Source organism: Rhinatrema bivittatum, chromosome 4, assembly GCF_901001135.1.
Source record: "Rhinatrema bivittatum chromosome 4, aRhiBiv1.1, whole genome shotgun sequence".
Lineage (NCBI taxonomy): Eukaryota > Metazoa > Chordata > Amphibia > Gymnophiona > Rhinatrematidae > Rhinatrema > Rhinatrema bivittatum.
This window is the reverse complement of record NC_042618.1, coordinates 142,431,192-142,441,870: the sequence shown is the minus strand read 5'-3', so window position 1 is coordinate 142,441,870 and position 10,679 is coordinate 142,431,192.

Below are 10,679 nucleotides of genomic sequence, written 5' to 3'. Positions count from 1 at the left end.
TGGGGAAGGTGCCTCCCTCCCAAATGCTCCAAGTCCTAGAGCCGAATCACGCCCCTCCATGTCTTAGCTCCTACATCCATAAAATATGAAGGCAAATTATATGTACTGAAGCTCTCTTGATAAAGTCACTGATTCTCTTGGAACTTGGCCATTATCAGGAAGGCTGGTTTTACTTGCTGAACCCTTAAAATAAGCAAGTGCCAGCTTGGATTTAATAATATTTGTTTTTTTTAGAATTACATACAGTATATAGGCCTCCAAGTGTGGTGATATGACCATGCATTTGGAAGGCAGAATAATAATAGGTGCTTTGTGATTTAAAAAAAAAAAAAGCTAGCATCAGCACTTAAAACACAACATGAAAGTTTAAATCAAACTTATGTATTTTAGTTTACATCATGGTATCATGTGATTGCTGTATTAGTCCACTTGAATATGTAAAAAAAAAAAAAAAGGGTCAGCAAATGAATTCTGGTGATACCTCTTTATTGGACTAATTTAAAGCTATTTGTCTTGTATATTACATGGATGGCTGCTTGAAGCTCTGCCTGAATCCCCTATTCAATACCCCATAGAACAATACAAAGAATTCCATAGAACATCACAAAGAATTCCCCAAAGAATTCTTCAACTTTAACTCCTTGGCAGCCCAAAAGTACAAAATGCAATTCCCAACCTCCTGACAGTCTTAACTTCTGTGTGGGGTTGTGTATAGCTTTTATCTGCCTCTGCCTATATTAGGCTATGTATATTGTATTTCTTTGTTTAACCCCATATATTCATTTCCAAGTTATTCTTCCTGTTCTCTGTAAGACATTTGCTTGTCACTGTTATTGTTCAAAATGTAAACCGAATTGATCAGTAATTCTGTTATTGGAAAGTCGGTATAGAAAAGTTCTAAATAAATAAATAAATAAATAAAAATTGAGTCGTACTATTGAATATGAGTACACCCTTTCATAAAAGTTGAATTGACCCCCTCAAGGAATTTTCTCATTAGAGAATAATATAAAAAAAACTTACTGAACAGTTTTGCCTGTGACCTATTTTCATTACTTTATTAAGTCCTAACCAACGAACTGAAGTATTGCCAGGTAGCAAAAGAGCCCTAGAATTTCTACATAGCATATTATAATAAGATTATTTGAACCTTAGCAAAATGAAGTTGGCTATTTTGAGATCCATAAATAGTTTATTTTAATAAAATACATATTTGTTTTCTAGATAGTAGGATGGGATCCCAAAGCACTTTAATTGTACAATATTTCAAATATATTGTTATTTTATATTTATTGGTCAGAAAAGCTAGATTGACTCACCTGTCTTTTTTCAGTTGAAATTTGTAACAACACAAAACATCAATAGCGGGAACACTAACTTGAGTTCCAGGACTACTTCTGAATCATATTTGTCAAAAATAGAAAATATCAAAACCTGATATTTAAAGCAAATAGAAGGAGGAGCCAATAGCAACATGATATTAATGCCCTCTATTTAACTTGTTATTGAAATATATATGCACATTTATTTGCCTCCTGAAGACCTATTACCGCTGACTTGTGTGTGTGTACAACTCTAATTTGTGTGGGAATTAGTTTGAAGCTTTTAATACTTTTTTACACTTTGGGAGAAATAGGATAAGTAGATAGAATTAAAGAAGAAATCTATCAGCAAATACTGCACTACAACTTTTAGACTTATTTTTCTTTATATATACAACTTTGTTCTCTTTCTCAAGCACTGATTTATACCTCACAACTATGCTCTATATGCTTCTACATTCCCATTTCTTATCGTCTCTTAACATATAGCATAAGTCTTTTCAACAGTGGCTCGACTGGCCTGTGCAGATATCACAAGACATATAACACTGTCATTGTGCTGCTGCATTAACAAGCAGGACTCACCTATATAAACTATACATAGCACTGCTACATATAAAGCAGAGTTGCTTACCTGTAACAGGACCGCAGGATGTCGGTCCTCCCACATGGGTGAAATCATTAGATAGAGCCCAGCATAAAAATCTTAAGTCAAAGTTTCTAGAGATTTGACTAATCCTCATTGAGCATGCTCAAGTTTGCAATATATCATGTGTCCACTCTATCTTATATCATAGAACTCAAAAGAATAATAGAATAAAGGAGAAAAACCCAAATAGTGGAAACCCAACTCTTCAGGGTGGCAGGCAGGTTTCGTGAGAATTGACATCCTGCTGTCCTTGGAGAACACCTGTTACAGGTAAGCAACTCTGCTTTCTCAGAGGACAATCAGGATGGCAGTCCTCACATGTGTGAATCCCTAGCTACAAGCTGCCCCCCCAACATAAAAGAGGACCAACACCAAACAAGTTCCAACATGCACAACAATTTCCCGGCCTAAGGTCAGTTAGGGCCCTGACCTTAGGTTCCGTCTCTTCTGTTGCGGGAGCGCTAGGGAGCAGTCCCAATTCCGGGGAGATTGGTGTGCCCTTAGACCATGACATGACTGCAGAGAGCTCCGAAGAAGCCGAGGCAGGCAAGACATGTCCAAGCATGAGCGGACAGGCTGAAAAGCAGTGGCCCTGACCTCTGCCGAACCTGAACGCACCAGATGAGACCCAACAACGCAAGGAGGGGGTGTTCCCACATCCTCATCAGTAAATCCACAAGGCTCTTGTGTGCTAGGACTGCCACAATTTCCTTGGGAGGATCCATGTACTGGAGGATATCTACCATTTTGTGCCTGGTATCCTCTTCAGTCATCAACTGAAATGGAATGCCTCTGCCATCACCCAAACAGCCTGTGAAGGAGAGGTTCTCCAGCGGGGACTTCCTTTGACCATCTGGCAGAGATGGTTCTGAGGGAATATAACGGAGGAGTCATCCACTCCCCCTAGGGGTCAAAAGTGCCCTTATCTCTGCTGTCATCGACTGGTGATGGGGCCCTAGCACTTGATGCCATCTCTGGTATCAGGGGGATTTCCTCCTCTAAACCAGGGATGACTACTGGATTGGCTGGTGGCAGTGCTGGTGCCCTACAGGGCATCAATGCTACCCTGGGAACAGATGCTGTCTGGGACAGTAACACGCCATTAAGTGTGTGTGTGTAGGGATTCCAGCAGCATCTCGAGGAGCAACAGTGCTAGTGCCATCAGTGCTCAGAAGCTGAGGTTGCGCATTGCCTTCTCCACAGCCAGCTGCACATGCCTCTCCAATTCCTCCTGAAAAATAGACGATCCCAGAACAGGCTGGGGTGGAAGTGGTGTAATCAGATCCTCTTTGGAACCTAGAGGAGGATTGGTGTCTGGCATTAGGACAGGTGGAGACAGTGGTGTACCCCTGGCATCAATGGAGAACTGGTTGTCCTTGCCACGGGGTTGTTTTGGGAACATCACAGGAGAAGGTGTATCCTCGTGCCCGGCACCACGCATAGACTTTGACCGATGCTGATGCTTTCTTGGCTTCCCTCAATGCTCAGATCAGTCCTTTTCCGGTGCCGAGGTTGAGGACGACTAACCAGAGATCCTCAACCTGGAGTCCTGGAGGAGTCCCACACTGGTCTGTCTGCGGTGTCTCTCCCAGTCAGCTACCTTGACGGAACCGGCGGCACTGCAAATATCAATGGTGCAGCGTCCATTGATGCAGCTCCGAGGGCCGTCAATGGATGGGTCTTTTCTGGCCCAAAGAGGTGCTCCATCTTATGTCCCTTTCGGGTCAACTTGGCACACTTGCTGCAACCCCAGCCAACGTGCAATGCCTCAAGGCAGAGGACACATATATATCATGGGGGTCCATGATAGACATGGTCCTTGTACACCTGGGGCAGCATTTAAAACCCGAAGCAGACATCCCTCAAAACAAAAGGGACGTGAGATCGAAGTTGATGGCGGCAGACGTCAATGGCCAGCAGGCCCAGAACACACCATCGCCCTGGGGAATCAACAACAAAAATAAATTTACCCCAAAACACCAAGAAACCTAGTTAGGACACTAATGGGATAACCATGAGGGCCCCACATTGACCACATGAGGAAAAACAAGGAAAGCATGAAAAAAGCACTTTAAAAAGTACAAAAAAGTTGAGGCTAACCCAACTGTGAGATGCGAGGCTCCACTTCAGAGACTGAGGAGACCCCACATGGATATGTGGTATATGGCATGCTCAATGAGGTTCAGTCAAAGTCATCAGTTTTCCGTGCGGGGCTCCATCCAATGATGTTATCCATGTGTAAGGACTGCCATCCTGTTTGTCCTATGAGAATTAGTTTTCCTTATCGTCCACCAGAAGCGTCTACATGGATAGGGTTTTTCTTCTCTACCAGCAGCTAGAGGCAGAGAAGAAAAGCTTTACTAAACCACTAGACATATAAGCTATTATGCCATCTGCAGCCTGCCAGTATTCTGTCTCCAGCAGATGGCAGGGGTATCCATCCTGTATCCATCCTGCATCAGCTGCATCCTGCATCAGAATACCTTCCCTCAGCCATTTTGGGATGTGGAGGAAGCTGTGCAACAGTCCCTTCAATCTGTGTATGAATTATTTGATTCTGCTTCATGTGCCTCCGCAGTCTCTATTGGAACGTGATGTATGGCCTCACTATGAGCCTGTTCACTCGGAGAGTGTCAACTGTGCCACTCATAGGACAGACCAATGAACAACCTTATTCACGCCAACGCTGCTGGACCTGGGCTGTTGCCTCCCGCGGCATGAGAAGCTGCCAGACATCCATGCAGCTGTACACCGCCGATATTCCTTCCTTGTGCTGTCATCCTGGCGCATCTATGCCTCTCTTAAAGAGCTTGTGGTGCTCTTGGATTATGTCATCTCTTGTTGCCTTATAAAAGGGCTCTTCAGTCTCTGTATCAGGACCTTCGCAAGGTCTTCTGTTTCGTGGTGTCCTGTTCCTGTGGTCATTGGTAATCTTCTGTTCCTGTCCTTGTGGCTTCAGCTTTGTTCCAGTGTCTGGTGTCTTCTGCCTGGTTCTGTGTCCCATATCCTATGTCTTCAGCTCCTGCCAGCATCCTGTCAGCGTTCTGTTCCAGGTCTTGAGTTCCTGTCTCTACCTACTTTGGTTCTAGTCCTCGGAGCCCTGTCCTTTGATTTTAGAGTTCCTGTTCCTAGTATTCAGAGTTTAGAGTCTCCTGAGTTCCTTGTCTCCAGAGATCCTGTCCTTTGATCTCGGAAGTCTGGTCCCAGCTTCAGGTCTGGCCAAGTCTTCAGCCTCTTTTTTCAGTATCTTCGTCTGGACCCCCCTGTCTTCAGTTCCAGCCTGGTTGCTGATTCCACATCTCCAATTTGGCTCCACTTCTGTCTTCGGACCCAGATGGGTTCTGCTGCAGTCTTGGTTCCTGTCTTCTATGGATCCTTGTCATCTCCTGTTCTGTGCCTGTATATGTTCTCCTATCAGCGGCACAAGCCGTGTAGTCTCTGCCAGCAAAGTTGCACTGTGGCACAGGGGCTGTTGTATAAGCAGTTTCCCAAATGGTTCCAGACCGAAAAGGCCTTCGGAGAGGCCGGAGGACTAACCCCAGAGACCAGCCCTGGCTGCTGGTTCTCTGACAGAGGATGTCCATGAAAAATTAACAGATCTCCCATGCTGGGGAGAGAAGCTCTGAAAAACAGTTTTGCAGATAAAAGACCAAAATGTTACTACGGTCTCTCTCCTTGTCACCAGAGCCACCTACTCCGTTGCAGCATCCATACCGTCCTCATGATCCAACTTTCACAGTTGGCCTTATTGACCTTTTCAGTAGTACCAGCTCCTACCTCTTCTGGAATAGCTTCAACAGCAACTTCCAGCCAGACCTAGACAAAGAGAATGCTGCCAGCCAAAAATCATCCAACTGGCCAAGCCTTAACCAGGGCCTAGTTTTTTAACCCATTGACCAGTTCCTTCTCTTCCCTTCTGTTAGTGGGACGAATTCAGCTTTCTCTGGACAAATGGCATTTGAATATCCAAGGGTCCGCAACATTGTGCAGCATGTTGTGTTGCTCCCATACCTTCCACAGTCTTCACCTACCTGTAATGTTGGTCTAGCCATGGAAGCAATGCTGTGGCCAGCCTCACTCACCTTCCAGATGCACCTGACACCAATGCAGCATGCCCACGTACGTGCACACACACACTGCCTCCTCTTCTAGGCTCTGTTGTGGAAAACCTTGCTGTGGCACCATCAGATGATGTCACTAGAGGGGGGGATTTAAACACCAGCTGTGCCCCTCTCTAACATCTTTGCAGCAGGTCTCCTGCATTCTAGCAGTGCTAGGTGCTTCAGCACCTCCGTGTATTCCTGCCTGGTCCTGGTTTGTCTCTGTGTTGTCTTGCTTCTGATTTAGCCTCTTTCCTGCCTTCCTCATTGACTGTGTCCTCCCTCTAGCTTGTCTCTCTCACAGCCTCTACATCGAACCGTACCTGGACTTTGCCTTCTGCCTGCCTTGACCTCAGATCAGACCTCAGCCTCACTTACTCTTAGCCTGCCTGACCTCGAACGGAATCTCAACTTCACTTTGCTCACTGCTTGCCTCGACCTCTGCCTAGCCACTCGCCCATCCTATTGCCACCATCTTCGCATCAGACCAGAAAAGTTGTAACACTGACAGGGTTAGTGTACCATTGTTGCTGTGGTCTGATTGGCACAACCTAGCAAGCAGGCCCACACCAGCAGCTGGTGAAGAAGCCCATAGGCGGGACTGGCTGGAACTTTGCATATATCAGCTACCTTCCCCTGCCTGCTGAGTCTTTGGGTATTGGTGGCCGGCAGGTCTTAGGTGGGTCCCTGGGGCCAGTCATATCATGTGTCCAATTCAAAGTACAGTCAAGGCAGTCAGCAGGATGGATATGAGGCCAGAGACTGGGGCTGCTAGCAGACAAGGGAGATCAGAATCCAGAGAATCAAGCCAAGACAAACAGGACAAAAGGGACAGACAGGACAAGCAAGCAAGACACGGGTAGAGCAAGGAAACTGGTAGGGACAGGGAAGGACCAAGGCTCCCTAAAGATAGGGAATGAGACAAAAGCAAGCAAGGGGCAGGAAACGAAGCAACATGCACTGGGACACAAGGATGCCAGGAGACCTTTTGCTGAGGCATCTCCCGCCCCTCAGGTGGGGCCTTAAATAGGAGGGAGCTGTTGCTGTCATCAGAAGGCACCATGACAAGTTCCCACCAAGGTCCCTTTAAGAGTTCCAGATTTGAGCGCACGTGCCTAGGGAGAGTCAGAAGGGGTCAGAGTGGACTGCGTCCATGCCAAGTTGAGCAAAGGAAGGAGCAGCAGCAGTGGGAGGAGACAACGTCCATGCGATTAAGGTTCCGAATAGGCTGGTGTGAGTGAGGCAGCTCATGAGAGTGTCTCGCAAACTGCCAACCCTAACAGTACCCTCTCCCCAAAGCCCCCTCCCCAATCTTCTGGGCCTGGGTTTCTTGGGTCATCTCCAGTGAAATTCACAAATCAGTAGTGGGATTTTAAGATTGGAGGCTGGCTCCCATGAATCTTTTTCTGGTCTATAACCCTTCCAGGATATGAAATATTGGAGTTTTTCTAACCTCCCTGGAGTTCAGTATTTCTGCCATTTGGTATTGTCTTCCTTGAAGAACATGCTGGAAGGCTTGAGGGGAAGACTCACAGGTCAGGGAGGATGGCGAGCTTCAAGAGACATGGAAGACGACATGGATTCTTAACAACAGTGGCCACTTAAACTTATAATCCAAGGGCCTAGCTGTCTCTCAATGGGGAAAAGCCCCACCAATCATGGTGCAGACTTCATAGATGGCATCCTGAGCCTGAGTTTCTTAGTGCTGAGCCAAATGAGTTCCTGGGTGTAGGGGTGGTGCCAGGCATTTATTTTTATCCGCTTAGTTTTTAGCACGCGTTGCTGCTTGTTCCAGGAGTAGGTGGGTCCTTTACCATAGTTCTTCTCCCTTTAGGTTGGTTGCTGGGCAAGTATCAGGAAAGGCAACAGGTCTAGGTAGATAAAAATGGTGCCCAAAGATAACATAAAAAGGAGATGAGCCGGTGGAGGAGTTGACATGATTATTATGGGAGAATTCGGCCCATAGGAGCAGAGACGACCAATTTTCTTTGAAATAAACTCGTAAGAATGCCTTAAGGTTTTGATTCACCTGTTCGGTCTGGGGGTGATAGGCGAAGGTGAAATCCAAGATTATTCCAAATTTTTGACATGGATTCCTCCAGTAACAGGCAGTAAACTGGACCATGAGGTAGTCCATGCAGACAAAAGATGTTGTATTTATTTTTATTTATTTAAACATCTTATATTCTGTGATTCCTCATTGTTCAGCGCAGATTACAGTATTGCAATTAAAATATACAAAACACATCGAATCAAAATAAAACAAATTAACAGTTTATACTCTAAAACACAGTTGAAAGATGTGTTGTATGAAGAGTTTGGCTAGTTCAGGTGCAGATGGGAGTCTAGGGAGAGGAATGAAGTGCACTATTTTAAAGAATCTATCTACAACCACCCATATAGTAGTGTTGCCACCAGAGAGGGGAAGGTCACAGACAAAATCTGTGGTCACATGGGTACAGGATTCCGTTGTGACCAGCAGTGCTGAAATAACTCCCGCGGTCATGCTTGGGCACTTTTATGCATAGCACACACAGGGCAGAAGCCTATGTAATGATGAACATCAGATTTCATCTGAGGCCCCCAATAGTATCACAAGATCAATTCCAAAGTTGGGTGATGCTAGGGTGGCTGGATAGGCGGGAGTCCTGTGCCCATTCCACAACTTTATGTTGGAGGTGTCGGGGTACCATTGTCTTCCTGGGAGGAACTGTGAAGATGGCTGCATCCGCAATCTTGGCCGGGGTCAGTAATGTGTTGCAGAGGTTCTAGAGTCCCTTCAGTGCCAAAGGACTGGGAACGAGCATCAGCTCGATTCTGGTCAGTGGGCTGATACTGCAACTCAAAGTCAAATTGATTAAAAAAACAAAAAGGTTCCAACAGGTTTGCCTGGGCTTGTGCCAAATTTTCAAGGTTTTATGATAGGTATAAATAGTTACTGGGTGCTGGGCTCCCTCCAGCAGATGCTGCCATTCTTCAAGGCCAACTGTACAATTAGCAGCTCATGGTTTCCTATAGTATAGTTCCGCTCTGCAGGGCAGAATTTCCAAGAGAAGCATGAGCAGGTCCTGAGAGTATCATTGTGGTTATGCTGCAGGAGGACAGCGTCTACCCTGAAGGTGGATACATCTACCTCGTGGATGAAGAGTTTTGCCGGATCTGGATGATGTAGCACAGACTCCGGGTGAACTCTTCCTTGAGTTGTTTGAAGACCCAAAGGGCGTCTGTGGGCCAATTCCTGGTATTGGCCATCTTCTTAGTTAAGATGATCAAAGGAGCTGTCAAAGAGGAATAGCCAGGGACAAATTGCCTGTAGTAATTGGTGAACCCCAAGAAATGTTGCAACATCTTGAGGCCAATGGATTTGGGCCAGTCTAAGATTGCTTTTGACTTGTCAGTGTCCATCTTGAGGCCTTGATGAGATATAATGTACCCCAACAAGGGAAGCTCCTCTTGTTCAAATTCACACTTTTCTAGTTTGGTGTAGAGATGGTGGTTGCGGAGTCACTGCAGAACCTGCTTCATGTGACCTCTGTGTTCAGTGAGAGACTTTGAGAAAACTAGGATGTTGTCCAAGCACATGACGACAGAGTAGAGAAGGACCCTGAAGATCTCACTGACCATAAATTGAAATACCACGGAGCGATCCACAACCCAAAGGGCATTACCAGATATTCATAGTGCCCATCGTGAGTATTAAAGGTGATTTTCCATGTGTCACCTTCATGAGTTCTGATTAGATTATATGCTCCTGGAGGTCGAACTTGGTAAAAACTCATGTGCCTCGGAGGTGGTCAAAGAGTTCAGAAATCAAGGGGTAGCGGGTAGCAATTCTTTTTTTTCTAATGGAGTTAAGACCTTGATAGTCTATGCAAGGGTGTAGGGACCCGTCCTACACCCTTGCAAAGACTACCAGGAAAGGATGAATAAAGCCTGTGTCTACATTCTCTTTGATATACCTGGACATTGCTTCTATCTCAGGAGCTGATAAAGGGTAAGTTCAGTCTCTGGGCAGAAGCTTGCCAGGGAGCAGTCATAGACTTGATGAGGAGGCAAGGTCTCTACCTGTTTATTGAAGACATTTGAGCAACATTTCTTGGCATGGGAGTCTCTCTTATGCCCGAGTGAAACAGTGCATCCGGCAGGAGGGTCCCTCACCCGGTTATTTCCAGATTGTCTCAATCAATGTAGGGTGGGTGCTGTCTTTATCCAGGGGAGGCCCAGGGTAACATGGTTGATCACTCCTGGAAGGACATACAGATGGATTTGCTCCTGATGAAGTAGGCTGGTCTGCATCTGTAGAGCTGCAACAGCCTGGGTGACACGGCTGGATAGAGCCTAGCCTGGGCCCAAGTTCCTCTGCAATGAAGCTCCCACTGCGCCAGTGTCTAGGAAGGCTTGTAGCTGGATGTGGGATCCCTCTCAGGAGAAGGAAATGGGGACTAGCATTTGCCTTTTTTAAATTAACTAACAGCTTGTTAATACAGACTAGCAATATCAATACTTGGAAAAATAGAGATAGATTTCAAAGCATGCGACACAGAAATGCAGAATAATGTCAGCAAGAAAACAAACTACATTATGGCTAACTTTAAATTATTTAATTTA